At 50.0% G+C, this 17,474-nt stretch overlaps 1 long non-coding RNA gene across 4 annotated transcripts in view; it reads left to right on the top strand.

Annotated features, from left to right (window-relative positions):
* Nucleotides 1–17,474, top strand: part of LOC129654600 (uncharacterized) — a 30,707-nt gene that overhangs the window by 9,501 nt on the left and 3,732 nt on the right. For 2 of the 4 annotated variants that reach the window (XR_008715541.1, XR_008715542.1), the window contains 2 exons: nucleotides 8,936–9,011; nucleotides 15,605–16,171. This is a non-coding gene — a long non-coding RNA (uncharacterized LOC129654600). The remainder of the gene's footprint in view (nucleotides 1–8,935; nucleotides 9,012–15,604; nucleotides 16,172–17,474) is intronic. The other 2 variants (XR_008715543.1, XR_008715544.1) reach the window with 1 other exon arrangement.

The following is a 17,474-nucleotide window of genomic DNA, read 5'->3' as shown; positions in this document are numbered from 1 at the left end:
TGTGTGTGATTTTTGGGTCCCACACAGTCTACCCCTCGTGCCTTCTCATTATGTACAGATCTTATACTCCCCAGATAGGGCTTATGTTTGTTCTGCACAAATAGAGACATCCTTACTCTCCAAGAAGGAAGCTACAATCAATCACATAGCCCCCTTCCAGGTGGAGGTCAAGGGTGTCTTTCTCAAAGACTGACGTGAGAGGATTCATGAAAAAAGCTACAATCCTCATGGCTGTGACTAATCCAAAAACTCTGCTTGACAGTCATTATCTCCCTCCTCTGCTACTCCTTCTAGATGCCCTCACCTTCACTTAGCGTTTCATCTGGTCTGGATTGTTTTCTGGTGGGGTGATTCAGACCTTCATTCCCCAAAGGTGTAGATGCCCTAGTGGCCCTGCCCTTGTTGGTTGGTATAGCTATTCAGTAACAGGCATCACTAGGTGTGTGCGCATGCTTAGTCACTCAGTCGTATCCAGCTCTTTGCGACCTCATGGACTGCAGCCTGCCAGGATCCTCTATCCGTGGACTTCTCCAGGCAAGAATACTGGAATGGGTTGCCGTTTGCTCCTCCAGGGGCTCTTCCTGATCCAGGGATTGAACCGTCATTTCCTGTATCTCTTGCGTTGGCAGGTGGATTCTTTATCACTGAGCCACCTGGGAAGCCCCATCACCAGTCATGGAAGTACTCAGAGTTGTTCCAGATATTCCTGACCAACTAACCAAGTCATTTGCCACTCCCTAGTAGTCCATGCCCATTCTTACTCTGGACCATCTTTCCCTATACACAAAGTGGACGACTGATGTATGTTGCAGCTCTGACCCTTGGGAGGATTTCCCTTTAGCACTCTTCGTCAGGGACACTCTGTGTGAGACCATACTGATGCTGCTAGTGCCAACTGGTCATCCTGGCACATCTGTCAGCTGGTTACAAGGGAACCCCTGTGTGGTCACAAGGGCTTCCCGGGTGGCGCTAGTGGTAAAGAACATGCCTACTAATGCAGGTAGATGTAAGAGACACCAGTTCGATCCCTGGGTTGGGAAGATCCCCTGGAGGAGGGCATGGCAACCCACTCCAGTATCCATGCCTGGGGAATCCCATGGACTGGAGCCTGGCAGGCTCCAGTCCATAGGGTCGCACAGAGTCGGACACGACTGAGGCAATTTAACATGCATGCATGAGGTCATAGATGAGGTTCAAGAAGAAGCAGTAGCCATAGAGGCAGGAAATTGGCGGTCTTGGACCACATGCTCATACAGTTTACCAGTTCAAGCCTGGTCCAGAGGTATCATGCCCATTGCCAAATGGATTAGTTGTTTTGCCTGTCCAGCTTTAGGACTCATGGGTCAGATATCATTCAGCTTTATGAATAGGCAGTTCAGGTTGAATGGTCACTCGGTGCCCATTGGTCAGGCACTCAGTCTCTAGTAAGGCCCAATATCGAACCAACAGCTGTTTTTCAGCTGTAATTCTTTGTCATAGAGGGCATGACTTTGTTCCAGAACCCCTGGGTATGTGCTGCAGTTCCCCATCAGAGCTTTCCGCTCAGCATCCTTATCCACCACAGGGACTTCTGGCACTATTGCCCAGGCTGGATCCTAAGGCCCAAGAGGTGGGACAGGTTATTTATAGCCTGGACCTGCTGCAGGGGCCTGTCTTGCTCTGGGACTCACTTGAAACTGGCAGCCTTCTGGGTCACATCACAACAAATCCAAAGAAGCCAAATAAATGCTGTCTCCTTCTCTTTCTTTTTTTTAAAAAAATTATTTATTTATTTGGCTGTGCCAGCTCTTAGTTGCAGCATGCAGGAGTTTTTTGGGATCTTTTTTTAGTTATAGCATGCAAACTCTTAGTTGTGGCATGTGGAATCTAGTTCCCTGACCAGGGATCAAACCTGGGTCCCTGGTATAGGGAGCACAGAGTCTTAGCCACTGGATCACCAGGGAAGTCCCTGTGTCTCTATCTTGGTGCTAGAAAGTATAAGGAACAACATCTTGTCCTTTATAGCAAGTTCCAGACCAGGGTTTTTGGGAAGAAGGTAGTAATGGAGGGACTCTGAAGAGATCTGTGTCCAATATAGCAAGGATAATACAAACTGGATTATACACACATCTTTCTTTCCTACCATCTGCATTCAGGGAGCAAAGCTGTTGTGTGTGTGCATGTGTGTTTATCATCCTGCCCTGAGCCCAGACCTTACCATTGACCCACCATTACCTTATATAATCACTTATTTGATACAAACTGTCAAGGGCAGGATTTGTCTTATTTGAGAATTACCTGGCACCATTTTACAGGTGAGAAAACTGAGATCAAGGTCAAGAGACTTAGCTTCAGTCACACAACGAGAGCTTCCAACTTGGGACCTCTAGGCACATGGGTGGGGAGGGCTATTAGAGTCACCACGTCTTGAGTGTTTGCCGTGAGCAAGCACTGTGCTAAGTGCTTTACAGGCGTGGACCCGCATAGCTTTAATACAGACCCACAAAGCAGATGTTCTGATCATCTTCCTTCACAGACAGGGAATCTGAGACTTAGGAAGGTTAAGTGACTTGCCCAAGGTCACGTGGTCAGGAAGTGGGCATTAGAACCAGGTGATCTGGCTTGGGACCTCAACTACTAGCCAATACAGGTGCCAGGGAGTTAGGGAGGACATCACCCCACACGGATGAGTGGGCCCTGCCTCTCTGCTTTCCCATTGAATGATTTCATGTTAAAGATACCCCAGGGGAGCGGAAAAAGAGCTGACTTTTTAAGCCTTTAACTCTCACTAGAACCAAAGGGCCCACTATGAAATTTCCCTGTGAAGACCAGAATATTCAAGCTGTAAGAAACCAGAGTCCAGGAAACTTTCCTAACTACCAGTCAAAAACTCTACCCTTTTAGTAACCTATGCTTTGCTGCAATTTCAGCTCAAAACATGGACTCATTTGCAGAACCACAGTGTCTTTGAATGCAGTTTTTCATCCAGCAGAATGCACTTGGCTGACATCACGAGTGATCATGACACGCTCCCACGATGCTATGGAAAGGAGTGGTGATATTTCAGATTTCACATGATGCCTTTTCTCTGAACCATTCTAGGCGTCTACAGGACCAAAGATTTGACTTTATAGTTACTCTTGCTGTATCTATTTAGTCAACACATATTCTCTTGCCTACCGTATACCAAACATGCTAGGGGCTAGGCATGCAAAAGTAAATAAAAACTCAACAACCTATTCTTTTGGAGCTCATGTCTGGGTGAAGAGAAGCACCCATGGCATATTAACCTTTTAATCCCTCTTACTGCTTATTGCAAACCAGCAAGTAACCAAGAAGCATGCTAAGAATGAGAGACTGTGAACACTGCCTCAACAGCCCCTTTTCCCCACGGGTCTGCATGTGTCTGGCTGGGTTTCTAAATCGAAGTTTCACTACAGAATTAGTACATGAATTTGTAATGAACCAGGCCTAGTAAAGTTGTTTCTCGTTCTTATGAAGCTGTGAAAAAAACTTCCTCTATAGTGTAATATACATAATAATTATATTTACAATTTTTTGAAAGTTATGAGGCCTTTTGCAAATGTAATATTCATATTGACACTAGTAAATTAGATCCATTCCTGACTTTTTAATATAGTATAGTGGGCTGAAAGAGCGTCTGACTTCCTCAAGTCAACAATGAATCAGGTAGAGATCAAGATGGCCGAGTAGAAGGATGTGGGGTTCACCTCCCCCAAAAAACACATAGAGATTACATCTTCATGTGGAACAATTCTTACAGAATACCAGTTGAAAGCTGGCAGAAGATCTCTTATCTAACAAAAGCTATGAGAAAAAGATCCCTACACAATTGGGTAGGAGAGAAAAAAAAAGAAACAATGAGTCAATGGCAGAAGAGACAGGTTTCCAAGTTTCTTTTCTTCATTCTTTTCCACTCCAAGGTGGAAATCTTCTCTTATTTATTTGCATTCTCAGTGCCTGGAAAAATGCTGTTCTGTCAGAGCTAGTCAATAACACATATTAACATGCTGAGAACATTTTTACAAGGAGAATTCGCTTTTAGAGAATTAAAAACAGCCCTTCCATACATGGAAAGATGCTCAATATCTCTAATTATTAGAGAAAGGCAAATCAAAACTACAATGAGGACTTCCCTGGTGGTCCAGGGGTTAAGAATCTGCCTGCCAATGCAGGGGACACTAGTCTGATCATTGCTTGAGGAAGATTCCACGTGCCACGAGGGGACTAAACCTGTGTACCACAGCTACTGAGCCTGCGCTATAGAGCCAAAGAGCCACAGCTACGGAACCTGCACACCTCCAGCCACTGAAGCGGGCACACCCTAGAGCCCATGCCCTGCAACAAGATAAGCCACGGCAAGGAGAAGCTCAGGCACTGCAACTGGAGAGTAACACCCTGCTCCGTGTAACGAGAGAAAGCCTGTGTGCAGCAACGAAAACCCAGTGCAGCCATAAAGAAACGGAATGTGGTGCCACCTCACGCTGCTCAGAACGACCATCATTAAAAAGCTACCAAAAAAAGGCCACAAACAACAAATGCGGGAAGAGGTGTGGTGAAAAGAGAAACCTCCCACACTGTTGGTGGGAGAGTAAATTGGTACAACTGCTGTGGAAAACAGTGCGGAGATTCCTTAAGAAACTACAAATAGAATTACCATATGATCCAGCAATCCCACTCCTGGGCATATACCTGAAGAAAGCGAAAACTAATTGAAAGAGATACATGTACCTCAATGTTCAAAGCAGCATTATTTACAATACCCAAGACATGGAAGTGACCTAAATGTCCATTGGCAGGTGAATGGATAAAGAAAATGTGGTATATACATATATACACAATAGAATACTACTCAACCATAAAAAGAATGAAATAATGCCATTTACAGCAACATGGGTGAACCTACAGATCATCATACTAAGTAAAGTAAGTCAGAAAGAGGAAGACAAATACTATATGATAGAACTTATATGTAGAATCTAAGATATGATACCAATAAACATATTTAGAAAAGAGAAACAGACTCACAGACAGAAAACAAGCTTATGGCTTTCCAAAGGGGAAAGGAGGTGAGGGGATAAATTAGGAGTTTGGGATTAACAGATACACACAACTATATATAAAGTAGGAGAAGGCAATGGCACCCCAGTCCAGTACTCTTGCCTGGAAAATCCCATGGACAGAGGAGCCTGGTGGGCTGCAGTCCATGGGGTCGCTGAGGGTTGGACACGACTGAGCAACTTCATTTTCACTTTTCACTTTCATGCATTGGAGAAGGAAATGGCAACCCACTCCAGTGTTCTCACCTGGAGAATCCCAGGGATGGGGGAGCCTGGTGGGCTGCCATCTATGGGGTCGCACAGAGTCGGACATGACTGAAGTGACTTAGCAGCAGCATATATAAAGTAGATTACCAACAAGCCCTTATGGTATGGCACAGGGAACTCTACTCAATATCCTGTAATAAACTATATGGGAGAAGTATAAAAAGAAAATATACATGTGCCTTTTCCATTCTTTGGAAGAGTTATTCCTCAAGGCCCACAGTGACTACAGCTTAAAGAATGACTATCACACGAATCTGGGCCAGTTCTTAGAACTTCTCAAAAAAACACTAAAGTGAGCATGTTTTCCAGATATTATTTAGTATCGAAAGCAAAACTTCTGACTCCTATGAAACTATGAAGAGGCCTATGCTTACGATCTCATTAAGTTATATTTCTATTAATAAGACCAAAATAAAAGGACTAGTAGCTGTCTAGCATCATCTGTGGGGAACCTAGTTCCAGTATATTTCCCTGGTAATGAAACAAATACGTAAGCCTTTTAAGTTTATAACAACGCAATTGTAATGTTACCTCTATGTTCTTGTGTTAACTGAAAGCTATTTAATGGTAAATTAATAAAAGACAGTCCATTAAAAAATTGTATATATATATAGAGAGGCAGGAGAGGGACCAAATCCTTTGCTGCACACCAGAAACTAACAACTATCACAACATCGTAAATCAACTATAATTCAGTTTAAAGAAAAGCCCTTCTGGGCAGAGGTGGCTCATATTGGCACCTCCCCACCTCCTCACTGTGCAATCGTCCCCTTCATAGGCCACTCTCCTGCAGTCCCACACGTGTCTGTCTCCTTGCAATCGCAGGACTGCCTCTGTCACGGTGCAGACTTTTCTTCTCCCTGGACACCTGTGCCTGTGTGGGTGAGCATGTCAGAGGAAGAGGAGACTAGGGTGCTGTGGAAGGAGAATAGAAGTTGGGTCTGTTGGAGCCCCCATTCCACCACCTTCCAGCCCTGTGACCTGGGGCAAATCTGCAGGCTCCCTGGGCCTCAGTTGCCTCACATGTAAAACAGGGATAACCCAGACTAAGCCACTGAATGCAGAAAATGTGCTGTGACTCATGCAAGGCTTCATGGACTGGAAAAGGCTGTTGTATTCGGGTTCCATTGTTTTATTTATTTTATCAATAGGGTAATACTAAGAAGTGGAGATTCATCCAGTTGGCCAGTTCAACAGAGCTGAACTCTCCCAGGATGTGTTAGGGAGCCTAGGTAATGGAAATGCAGGAGCAAGAAGTGCACAGCCCTTGCCCTCCGGGAGCCTGCATTCTCCTGAGGGGAGAGGAGAGGAAGTCTGTAGCAAACCAGAGAGATAATTTCAGATCACGAGACAATAATAAGATGGTAGTGCAGGGTTTTAGACATACAGTAGAGGTGGCTTCCCTGATGGCTCAAATGGTAAAGAAGCTGCATGCAGTGTGTGAGATCTGGGTTCAATCCTTGGGTCGGGAAGATCCCCTGGAGAAGGGAATGGCAACCCACTCCAGGATTCTTGCTGGGATAATTCTCCTACACAAAGGAGCCTGGCGGGCTACAGTCCATGAGATCACAAAGAGTCAGACACGAGTGAGTGACTAACACTCACAGAAGTTGCTGTGGAAGGCTGCTTCCCAGGACGTGACAGACACGGTAACCCACAGACCAGGTGGGAAGGAATAGCCCTTCAAGGTCTAGAGAAGGTGTCCCAAGCAGGCCGAACAAGAGTGTAAAGACCCGGGACCTTGAGACCGTCACAGGGCCGGGCCGCTGAAGCAGCTGCCTGTCTATGGGCTGCTGACCTCTCCTGAGAGCCCTCTGCAGGTGGGGCCAACACAGCTCCCTGGCAGGCCTTTCCCACACCAGCCACATAATCACTGGCTCAGTTACAACCTCCCGTAATATTCTTTTTATGTATTTTTTGTCGTAAGCATTTTTTGGTAATTTCATTGACTTACTTATTTTTGGCTGCACTGGGTCTTCGTCACTGTGCCGGCTTTCTGTAGTCGTGGCGAGCAGAGCTGCTCCCCGGTTGCTGCGCGCTGGCTTCTTGTTACTGTAGCTTCTCTGGCTGCAGGGCATGGGCTCCATGGGGGCTCAGTAGTTGCGGCTCCCGGGCTCTAGAGTGTGGGCTCAGTAGTTGTGGTTCACAGGCTTAGCTGCTCTGGAGGGTGTGGGATCTTCCCAGACTAGGGATCAAATCCATGTCCCCTGCATTGGCAGTGGGCTTTTAACCACTGGAGCACCAGGGAAGTGCCTCTCCCCTAATATTCTTTCCTTGGGAAGCAGGGAGGGCTGGCCCAGGCCTGGAGTGGGGCAGAGCAGGCCTGAAAGGTGTTGGGGGACATGGAAACAAAGTCAAAAGGCAGAAAGGAGTGACGGGGGCTCTGCCATGGTCTCTCCAGCCCATAATTCAGTCTAACTTGGCCCAGTTGCTGCAGAGATTCAGCAGAAAATTCCACAATCCTGGTATTCTGCCTTTTGGACAAGGAGGACCCTAGGGAGGGCCTCTGTCTCTCACACACCACATGCCCCCCTTCCCCCCCACATAGGGGAGCACTATGAGAATGCGCACTGCTTGGCATTAAGTATCTACCCCTTACCCTCCCCTCACATCAGTCGTCTCCTTTTGTATCTGAGAAGAATCAAACAGAAGACCCTCAAGTCTGATTTTCAATAGTCAAACACCTGATCGCCATCTTCTCCAAACCTGCTGTTTAATTGGTCACCAGGCTGGGAGGGGGGCAGGGTTGGCACAGCCCCACCGATGCCAGGGCTCTGCTCTGATCACTCTGCGGGCACAGTAGCCACCCCCTCCCTCTGTTTCTGGAAACCATGCCCACTGCTTTGATACACTGTGTGATAATTGCAACGGAAGCATTTTTCACCTTTAAAATGGAATTACTCACTCTCTTTGTCTGGAGGCCTGGGCCCAGGCCAGCAGCTCTGGCAGGGGAAGAATTCTCTTAAACTCAGAAACAGTGGACTCCTCACAAAAACACAGACCGGGTTCCAGGTCTGTCGTCGAAATCCCACGTGTTCCTCACTATGTCATCAGGTGGATGTGCTTGGAAGAGCCTTAGCCTCTCTGAGGCTGTGACTTTTCATCCCCCTCCATCGTTGTGCCAAGGTCAACCTGGGTGAGTTGCTTGATCTCTCCAAGCCTCGGTTGCCTGGTCCAAAACTTGGGGGAAGCACACTTCTCTGGAAAGGTGGTTTGGGGATTCCATCTGCAGATGGGTGCTGAGCCCAGCAAAGGGTCTGCTGGTTTGTCGGAGGAGCTCAGGTCTTCTGTTCCCTTCTTTTCTATAAGTTCCTAGCCCCGTGATGGGGACATTTAACCACAGCCTCCTCAAGGCTGGGGTGTAGGGGCAGCCTCAGGTCCTCCCTCTGGCTGGGCTCCTAGCAACTGGGGCTGGTCCCTCTGCCCTCCTGTGAGCAGCTGAACTGATGACAGGAAGGGCTCATGGGCATGTGTGGGATGGCTTGCCTGTTGATGTTCCCTTCCTAGAACCCTTTCCCTGAGTTCCTGGAGGTATTAACCTGCTTGAGCTGCCATAACAAAAACCACAGACTGGGCAGCATAAACAATGCAAATTTATTTTTTCACAGTTCTGGAGGCTGGAAGTCCAAGATCAAGGTGCCAGCAGCGTCGGTTTCTGGTGAGGCTCCTCTTCCTGGCTTGCAGGTGACTGTCTTTTCGCCATGCCTTCGCACGGCCTTTCCTCTGGGCTCACATGGGGAAGCGGGGGTGGGAGGTGTCTCTGGTGTGTCTTCTTCCGAGGACACTAGTCCTGTTGGATTAGGGCTTCACCCTTATGACCTCCTTTGACCTTAATGACTTCTTTCAAGACTCTGTCTGCAAATATAGTCACATTGTGGGTAGGACTACAACATATGAGTTTTGAGGGGGCCCAATTCAGTCCATACACCAAATATCAAACCATACACCAAATATCTCCCCTCAAGGAGATAAGGGTTCTAAGGTGGCTAGGACCACAGAGGAGAAGCAGTCAAGCCCAGAGCCATGTGCATCCTCCAAGACCTCAGATGAGAGAGCTCTCTTCTGGCTGGAGTGACAGAGGGAGTCCCAGGGGAGAGAGCAATGTGGGGCATCTGGGCTGGACCTTGATAAGAAGTCTTGGGTGGGGAGGGCTACCAGGTCCTGGGCAAAGACCTGGGCAAAGACCTGGGGCCCTGTGAGGAGCACACCAGGTCAGATCAGTTTGTCCTCCCCAATTCTCTTCCGCTTCTCTCCCCTGCTGTGGGTACTTGGGGAACGTCTGTGCTGCCAGAAGTCTGCTCAGGCTGAATGTGCTGTTAAAGCGAATTTCAACCCGGCAAAGGAAAGAGCTGGTCGGGCAGCGGTGATGGCAGGGCAGCGGAAGGAATCCTGCAGCAGCTCGAGCCCCTGTGCCAGCCGGCTGGCCGCGCGGCCAGATGGTGCAGGGTTAGAGCTTGGCGGAGATGGAGAGGATCGGAGAGGAGGGACCTGGGGAGTCTGGAGAGCCAGCAGAGAGGGTTCTTGGTGACAGACAGGCCCCAGGACTACTTGGAGGTATTCAGGAAGGGAGAGCGGTGGAGCAGTGTAGAGGATCCTGGTTATATCCAGGGACCCCAGACCACCAGAGAAAGCTCCAGACGTGATGAGGGACCTGTGAAGCTGGGGGCTGCCAAAGGCACCAGTGAGGGTTGAAGGTCAGCACAGGAAGATGTTCAGCAGAGTCTGGGATCTCATAGACACTGGGGACTGGAACTTGAGGTCTGGGAGGCCTGGGAGAGTTAGGGTTCACAGTCTCTCTCTTCCAGCATATCCAGAGTGTAGACTCTGGCTGGGAAGGTGTTACGACAGTCAGACCTGCATACTCCCTGGTGCAGCCCTTGGGGCCAAGGCCCTCACACGTGGCCTGAACCTCACCCACGACCACCTGAAGGGGAAGGCAGAGAGCCCTGCAGGTGCTGAGCATCGTGCTGTGAGAGTGCAGTGGACCTTGCACTTGACAAAGGCCGGGTGCAGTAAATTACTAATAACTTGCTCAAGCAAGCTAGTAAGTATGTTTAGCTAAGAGTCAGTTCAGGTCTGGCTCCAAAGGCAGTATGTTTTCCTCTCTGCATTCTCCGCCCCTGGCTGGTTTGTTATCATGGTTTCATGGAGCATCTATTAGAAATGTATTATGTGCTGGAGTGTGTGATAGTTTCAAGGGCTACAAAGATAAATAAGACACGAGGGCAGGGGAGATGCATGGGTAAACAAACTCAGATAATTCAGAGTGACAGGAGCTAAACTAGAAGCCAGAGATTTGGGGGATGTAGGAAGGAGTGGTCCATTTTGCCCAGGATAAGGATGCATAGGGGAAGGAAGTCAAGAAGGCTTCAGAGAGGCATTGGTAGTTGAAAGAGCTGGTTTAAAGGGTGAGCAGGTGATCCTCAGGATACACAGGAAACGGAGGGTGGGGAGAGTGGAGGAGATTCTGGGTTGAAGGAGCAAAGTAAGTGAAGATACAGAGGCTTAGAGCTGCAGGGCCCTCTGGGGATGGCATGGCTGTGAGGGGCAGAGAGCTTGAGAGATCAGCCTGCCTGGGAGCTTTGTCTTTGCTGGTTGGCTCTGGGGAGCCCCTGGGGGACTCTCAGCAGGGAAATGATGAGATCTGAGCGTCGCTTACGGGGCTCGCAGAGCCCTGGTTCTTGCACAGCTCTGTGGGGCTGCCATGGTGCACTTCAGTGATCTGTCTGCATGCCTTCCTGCCCGGGAGACAGTGCCCTGTGCAAGGGCAGGGCCTGGCTTTTGTCCACCTTTGTGGGCTTCCTGGGTGATGCTAGTGGTACAGAACCTGCCTGCAAGTGCAGGAGACATAAAAGACGTGGGTTTGATCCCTGGGTCAGGAAGATCGCTTGGAGGAGGGCGTGGCAACCCGCTCCAGTATTCTTGCCTGGAGAATCCCATGGGCAGAGGAGCCTGTGGGGCTACAGTCCATAGGACTCCAAAGAGTCAGACACGACTGAGTGACTGAGCACACACGTGGCTCCTTCACTCAGAGCAGGCCCTACTGTGAGCAGAGGTTCGGCACACACAGTATGCTCTGGGGGGGCTTGGTGCTGCAGTCAGACTGATGTCCAATCTGCCATCCCGCTCACGAGGACTTATGCCCACCCCTCTCCAGAGCCCTCTTAGCCCAGTGTGGGCACCTTGTAGACAACAGAATGATGTGGGCAAGTGTGGAGGGGACTTCCTTGGTGGTGCAGTGGTTGCTTCCACTGCAGGGGGCATGAGTTTGATCCCTGGTAGAGGAAGATCCTGCGTGCTGAGCAGTGTGGCCAAAAAAAAAAAAAAAAAAAAAAAAGATGTTTAGGGCATCTTCGGGAAATAAAGATAGAGATCTTTTTTTTAAGTGTGGGTGGATCTGACTTTGAATCCCAACTCATCATTTATCAGTTGTAGGTCTTTGAACAAGTTATTTAACTTTCGGAAGACTCAGCTCCCTCATTTGTCCAATGTCAGTGATACAGTGGAGCCTACCAGATTATTCTTTATGTTAGAGTGCATGTCAGGTATAGATATGCAGAAAGTGCTCAGTACATGTTAGTTATAATAACCATAATAAATAATGGCCTTCATGGGTGCTGGTCACTTACCTATCGTCTCTCAGTTCTAATGCCTCCCTGCTACACTCTGCTCTGCGAGGCTCGGCCTGACTCTACAAACTATATTTTGCAGAGCATATTTTCCAGTGGGTTCTTATTAGGTTTTGCCAACAGGGAGGTTGGGTACAAGGAGAGAGGGGAGGACTTGCTTCTTCCATTTGCTTCCTTTCAATGTTGGTTCAGCACCAACTGGGCAGCATTACTTCCTCCAAGATCTGAATTCCACCTCCAGAGGGATCCCTTCCCTGAGATTCTAGCCTCTGACAACCCCAACCTCACCCACTTGTTCTCCCAAGCCAGGGGTGGGAACTTCCTTCTGCTGTTTGCTCCGTGTTACTTACTGTTCCCTTCTTGCTCTTCAGTCCTCCCACACCAGTAAAGCCAATCCCTTATGTTCAATACCTGTGAGGTTTCAGTTTTCCTAAGGGGAGTCCTGACATAACACTGTGGCTATGTATGGCAGCCTGTATCCGGTGCCCTGTGGATGATGTGGAGTTCAGAAAGGGTGTGATAAGGGGGCCTCAGAGGCCAAACATGGGGAAGGGGGTGGGGCAGATGCAGACGCAAGTCCCAGTAGAGTGCCATGGCAGCATGGTGCAAGCTGGGGGATAGGGAAGGGTCTAGACTGATCGGAAGTTGGACTTTATTTTAGGTTGGGACGGATCATGATGCTGGAAAGGCAAGTTGCAGCTAGAAATGGAAGGCTGACATGCCAGGGAAGATTTGAGATAAGCCTGGATGGAAGGACGAGGGAGGACAAATCACTTTCCTCTCAGCCCTGGAGGCATGGTGGGCGGTGGAAGGGGCTGGGTTTCCAGAAGCTGACTGTGTGGTCTTAGACAAGTCATTCTGCCTGTCAGATCACTGATGCCATCCTCTCTAAAGTGGATTTTCCATACACTTTGGAAACCGAAAGCTCTGCCAGCAGAAGAAATTATCGATGTTAGATAGTATTTCGATGTTAGATAGTATTCTGAGTAGCTCTGGGGGAGGGATTCACAGGAGGGAGGAGGATATTGTGAGGCTGGGAAAGAGAGGAGGTGAGAGTCCAACGGGGAAAAATGTGTGTGTGGAGGAGGACTCCAGGGCTGTGATGGTCCACACTCTGACGGGGAGGAGAGGCTGGCCGAGGGCAGGGGAAGGGATACAAAAGGAAGCCATGTTCGGGCATTACCGTGGTACGTGGGCAGGGCTGAGGAATGAGGGGGTGTGGGAACCCAGGCTGCCACCACTGGGAAGCCACTGTAAGTAAAGGCTGATCCGGTGGAGGTGGGTGGGGGAGGTGGCCCTAAAGACACCATAAGCAGAGGGCTGTGGGCCTCCCTTCGGGTGGGCCCAGAGTTGCTGGGAATCTCTGCTTCCTCGACCTCCCCCTGTTTTATATCTTCCCAGCCGGAAACATCGTGAGGTTATGAAAGCAAACTGCCAGTCCTAAATTCATGAAAACTGACTTCAGCCCAGCCTACAGCATGGAGGAAAAATGTTCTTGGAGAATATGTATGGGTCAGACCCTGAAGTACCCAACCAGGCTGGGAGAGGACAGAGCCAGGGACTTTACCCTTCCTGAGCCCAAGTTGGAGGAAGTCTCATTCCTTTCAAAGCAAACTGCTTGTTTTTCATGACATAAATTATGTATGTTCTTTAAGAAACATAAAGAGAAAATACAGATAAGCAAAAAGAAGGTATAAATCACACATAACCTCACCTCCCAGACGAATGTTTACGCTTCCAGATGCTTCTCTGGGTTTGTACATGTAAATGCAAAAAATCGCATTTATATTATGTGAAACCTCCTCTTGCCATTCTTCAGTGCATCACGGCCATCTTTCCATGGCACTAAATGAACGTCTGCAGCATCTTTTAAATGATATCACAGTTAGATGACAGCAAAAATCATTCGTATAGTGCTCTATAGCTTACAAAGCACTTGGCATCCATTATCTTATTTCAGCCCTTGGCCTTCCTAAGGGAGATCTCTCCCTTATGTAATTATGCTTCCAAAAGGGGCCACCTCTGCCTCCTTGGCACCTGGGCCTCCCCCTCCCCCTGCTCCCCAGAAGTTTCTCTATAGCCCTACCTGTATCCTTCCTGCTTTGGGCAGGAGTCAATTTCCAGTTGCCATCTGCGGAGATGCATGCTGGCTAGACCCCTCTATCTCTCTGTCTTTCTGCCTGACCCAGCTGTCAATCTCTGTCCTTCTGGTCACCCTCTCTCCTTTCTCTGCCCCTCAGAGAAGAAGGGACCTCTGTCTCGTTCGCTTGAGAATCTTCCTGCATAGTCTCAGAATGTCTTCCCTGCCGCCACCCTGGTCACCCTTCCCTTTTCTCCCCCCCTGCACCGCTGCCCACTTCCCTCCTTCTGTCCAGTGCTGCTTGAGGACCAACTTGACCCCACCTGAGAGGGCGGGAACCCAGGTGGCCCCCTCTGCTCCCTCAGGATGTGACCCCCCCCTCACCTCCAGATACGACTAAACAAGTTTCCCTGTTGTTGCTTATGAGTGGGGAAGATGGGGGCAGACTCACAGAGAGCCGAAGGGTGGAGGGTCTGCGGAGCCTCCAGTGCTTGTGTGTGGAGAGGTTCTGACGCCTGTCTCCCTGTCTCCTGGGTCTCCTCTCCCACACCCCCTGCCTTGGCCTGGCTCTCTCCCCTCATTCCCTCCCCAGCACCCTCATCCTTTCCTGCTCCCCCTCTGCCCGACATCTGACCATGGCTCTGGGGTTTGAGAGCTGCAGCCACTGGGGATGGAGGTGGGGAGAGAGGCAGGAAGGAATTTTGTGCCCCCTTCTCTGTCCTAGGATTTCAGTTGACATCTTTATCCTGGGAGTACCTCCCTCTGCCCACCCCCACACTGACCAACCCCCCCCCACCACCCCAGCCCAGCATCTCTCCTTTCTCCCCTCTGTAGCAGGACTGAAGATGGGAAGAGAAGCTCCTGGTCTGCTCAGTCCAAGACCATCCTGGGCAGGGGCCTCATCTCCTGGCTGTGGAGAAGGGCAGGTGCCCCTGAGTTTGGTGACCCAGATATCCGGGCTGGATAAGCACACCAGCCCTGAGCACACCCACTGGGAATGCCTGCCCATTGGCCCTCAGGCCTCCTTTCCACAGCAAGCACATCACAGCTCGCAGCTCTGTGGCCTCTTTGAAGTGCCTTCCTTCAGCCAGCATCAGGGGTGCCTGAGCACTTGATCTCAAACTCCTGCTGTTATGTCCCTGGGCTCACCAAGTGCCCTCCCTTCTGACTCCATCCCAGCCCAGCAGCCCGGATTCCCGATTCGGCATGCATTCAGTATCACTTCCCTTGTTCTCTGGGGACAGATAATACCACCCGAGTGTCCACTCACTGGTAGTGTCTTTAGCTGAGTGATCCAGAGGGGCTCCCGTTCATGGAAGGTGACCAGGAGAAGCCCCGGGTGTTCAAACCCTCTAACTCCCGGGCCAAGATCAAGAGTTGGCAGGAGGTGCCAGCACACTGCCCATCAGCCTTACAGGATGAGAGGACCCTCCCAAACTCCCCCTTCTGCCCTGGGGGTGGGTGCTGATGGCCCGAGGGGTTGTGCTTTGAAGCCTCTGGCTGTAAGCCTCTTGCTGTGGGGCAATGGCTGTGACTAACATCTCCCCTGTCCTTTGTCACAACTGAAGGTTGGAGAGGAAGACAGACAACCGCTGGACCAGGGGAGGGGCTTCCATAGCATTGCTGACACTAGGCTGAGCGGAAGCTTCAAGTTTCTACTCCAGATTTGCCCCCTGGCTGGGAAGCTAAGACCCGGTGCCCTGCCATCCAAGTTCCCAGGACTTGGAGGGAGCATCTGGTTTGGGGCTGGCCTGGGAGCAGGAGCAGGATGCTGACCCTCCTGTCCTCGAACCCTGCTCTTCCCCCTCTGTGGTGACGCCCAGCAGCCACCCTGGCTGCAGTCTACTGCTCTATGCCCAGAGCCTAGAGGAAGAGGAACTGTAACCCAACTTGTCCTGCCCCCACCTAGGCCTGATCCAGTGGCACGGCCCTCCTGACCCTCGGCCACTTGATCTCAGACCTCCTAGCCCAGGCCTCTGGGTCCCTCACTGTAGAAGGCGCCTATCTCCTACCCCATGAAGATGCATCAGTCGATCCTGAGCTTGGAGCAGGTGGAACACGAGACCCAGAGCCTCCAGCATCCCTTTGCTCAAGTGAGGGACTTTTCACGAGGACATAAGAACAGTTCCAAAGGGGTAGGTGGTAAACATGGGATTCTTTTCCAGATATTTATTTATTTATTTGAGGGCTTCCCTGGTGGCTCAGATGGTAAGGCGTCTGTCGGCAATGCAGGAGACCCGGGTTTGATCCCTGGGTTGGGAAGATCCCCTGGAGAAGGAAATGGCAGCCCACTCCAGTACTCTTGCCTGGAAAACCCCATGGACGGAGGAGCCTGGTAGGCTACAGTCCATGGGGTCGCAAAGAGTCGGACTCGACGGAGCGACTTCACCTTCACTTATTTGCCTGTGTTAGGTCTTAGTTGCGGCCTGCCGGATCTGTCACTGCAGAGCACAGGCTCTCCTGTTGCAACACTTGGGGTTAGTTACTCCACGGCATGTGGGATCTCCGTTCCTGGACCAGGGACTGAACCCGCACCCCCTGCATTGCAAGGCAGATTCTTAACCCCTAGACCACCAGGGAGGTCCCAAACATTTCATTCTTTTATGCTAATCTGTCTCCACTCCATTCTCTTCCCTTCCCAGCCAGTGGCAGGTGATTTTTACTGAAGTTCTGTCTGAGTCTGGGGGAGAGGAGAAAATCAAGGGTGTCTCTGGACACTTTTAGTTGCTGCATTCATCTTTCTGCTTCTGCGGCATGCGTCTTCACTCTCCCTCGCCAAGTCAGCCTATTGTCTGTCTCTAGCTGTCTCCGAGAGAGGAGACACTTCCTCCCCCGCAAAGCTTCTCTGTATAGTTGGGAAGTCCCTTCTGAAATCTAACTGCCATCTTTCTTGCTACCTTATTACATCCAGTTTTTTTTTTTTAAATTTTATTGGAGTCTAGTTATTTACAATATACATCCATTTCCTTCCTAGGGTACAGATGGCAGTAGAGTTTGTCTTCCAGTATCCCCTGCATCCTTCTCCCAAACATTCTTTTGGGTCAGTCACCAGCTACTTATCTTTGGAGGTAAAGCACAGACACTTTTTTTCTGAAGCCCTCTTTTCTTCAGTTCCCAATCCCTTCTTTAAACCCCTCCCCATTCAGATGGCCAGCACTTCCTGAGCAGGCCACGCTCCGTCCTGTGGAGGTGAGGGGACTCCGGTAGTGGGGAGAGAGCTGGACGCCAGTGCTGCCCTCTCTGGGCCTGTGCAAGTGCGGGGTAACCGGTGTGATCTGTGTAGGTGTGCAGGTCTCGGATCCAGCATTCTTGTGTGGAGTCTCTCCTACCTTGTACTCGATAGTGGCCTCTCTGAGACCAGCATCTCAGGGGAGGAGAGAACAACCTTCCCCCCTCTTTTCTTCCTAAGCTGTAATTCTGCCAGCAACCATTAGGGGT

This window comes from Bubalus kerabau, chromosome 6, assembly GCF_029407905.1.
Source record: "Bubalus kerabau isolate K-KA32 ecotype Philippines breed swamp buffalo chromosome 6, PCC_UOA_SB_1v2, whole genome shotgun sequence".
In the NCBI taxonomy this organism is placed as follows: Eukaryota; Metazoa; Chordata; class Mammalia; order Artiodactyla; family Bovidae; genus Bubalus; species Bubalus kerabau.
Note: the sequence above shows the minus strand (reverse complement) of the source record. Positions and strands in the feature narration are given on the sequence as shown.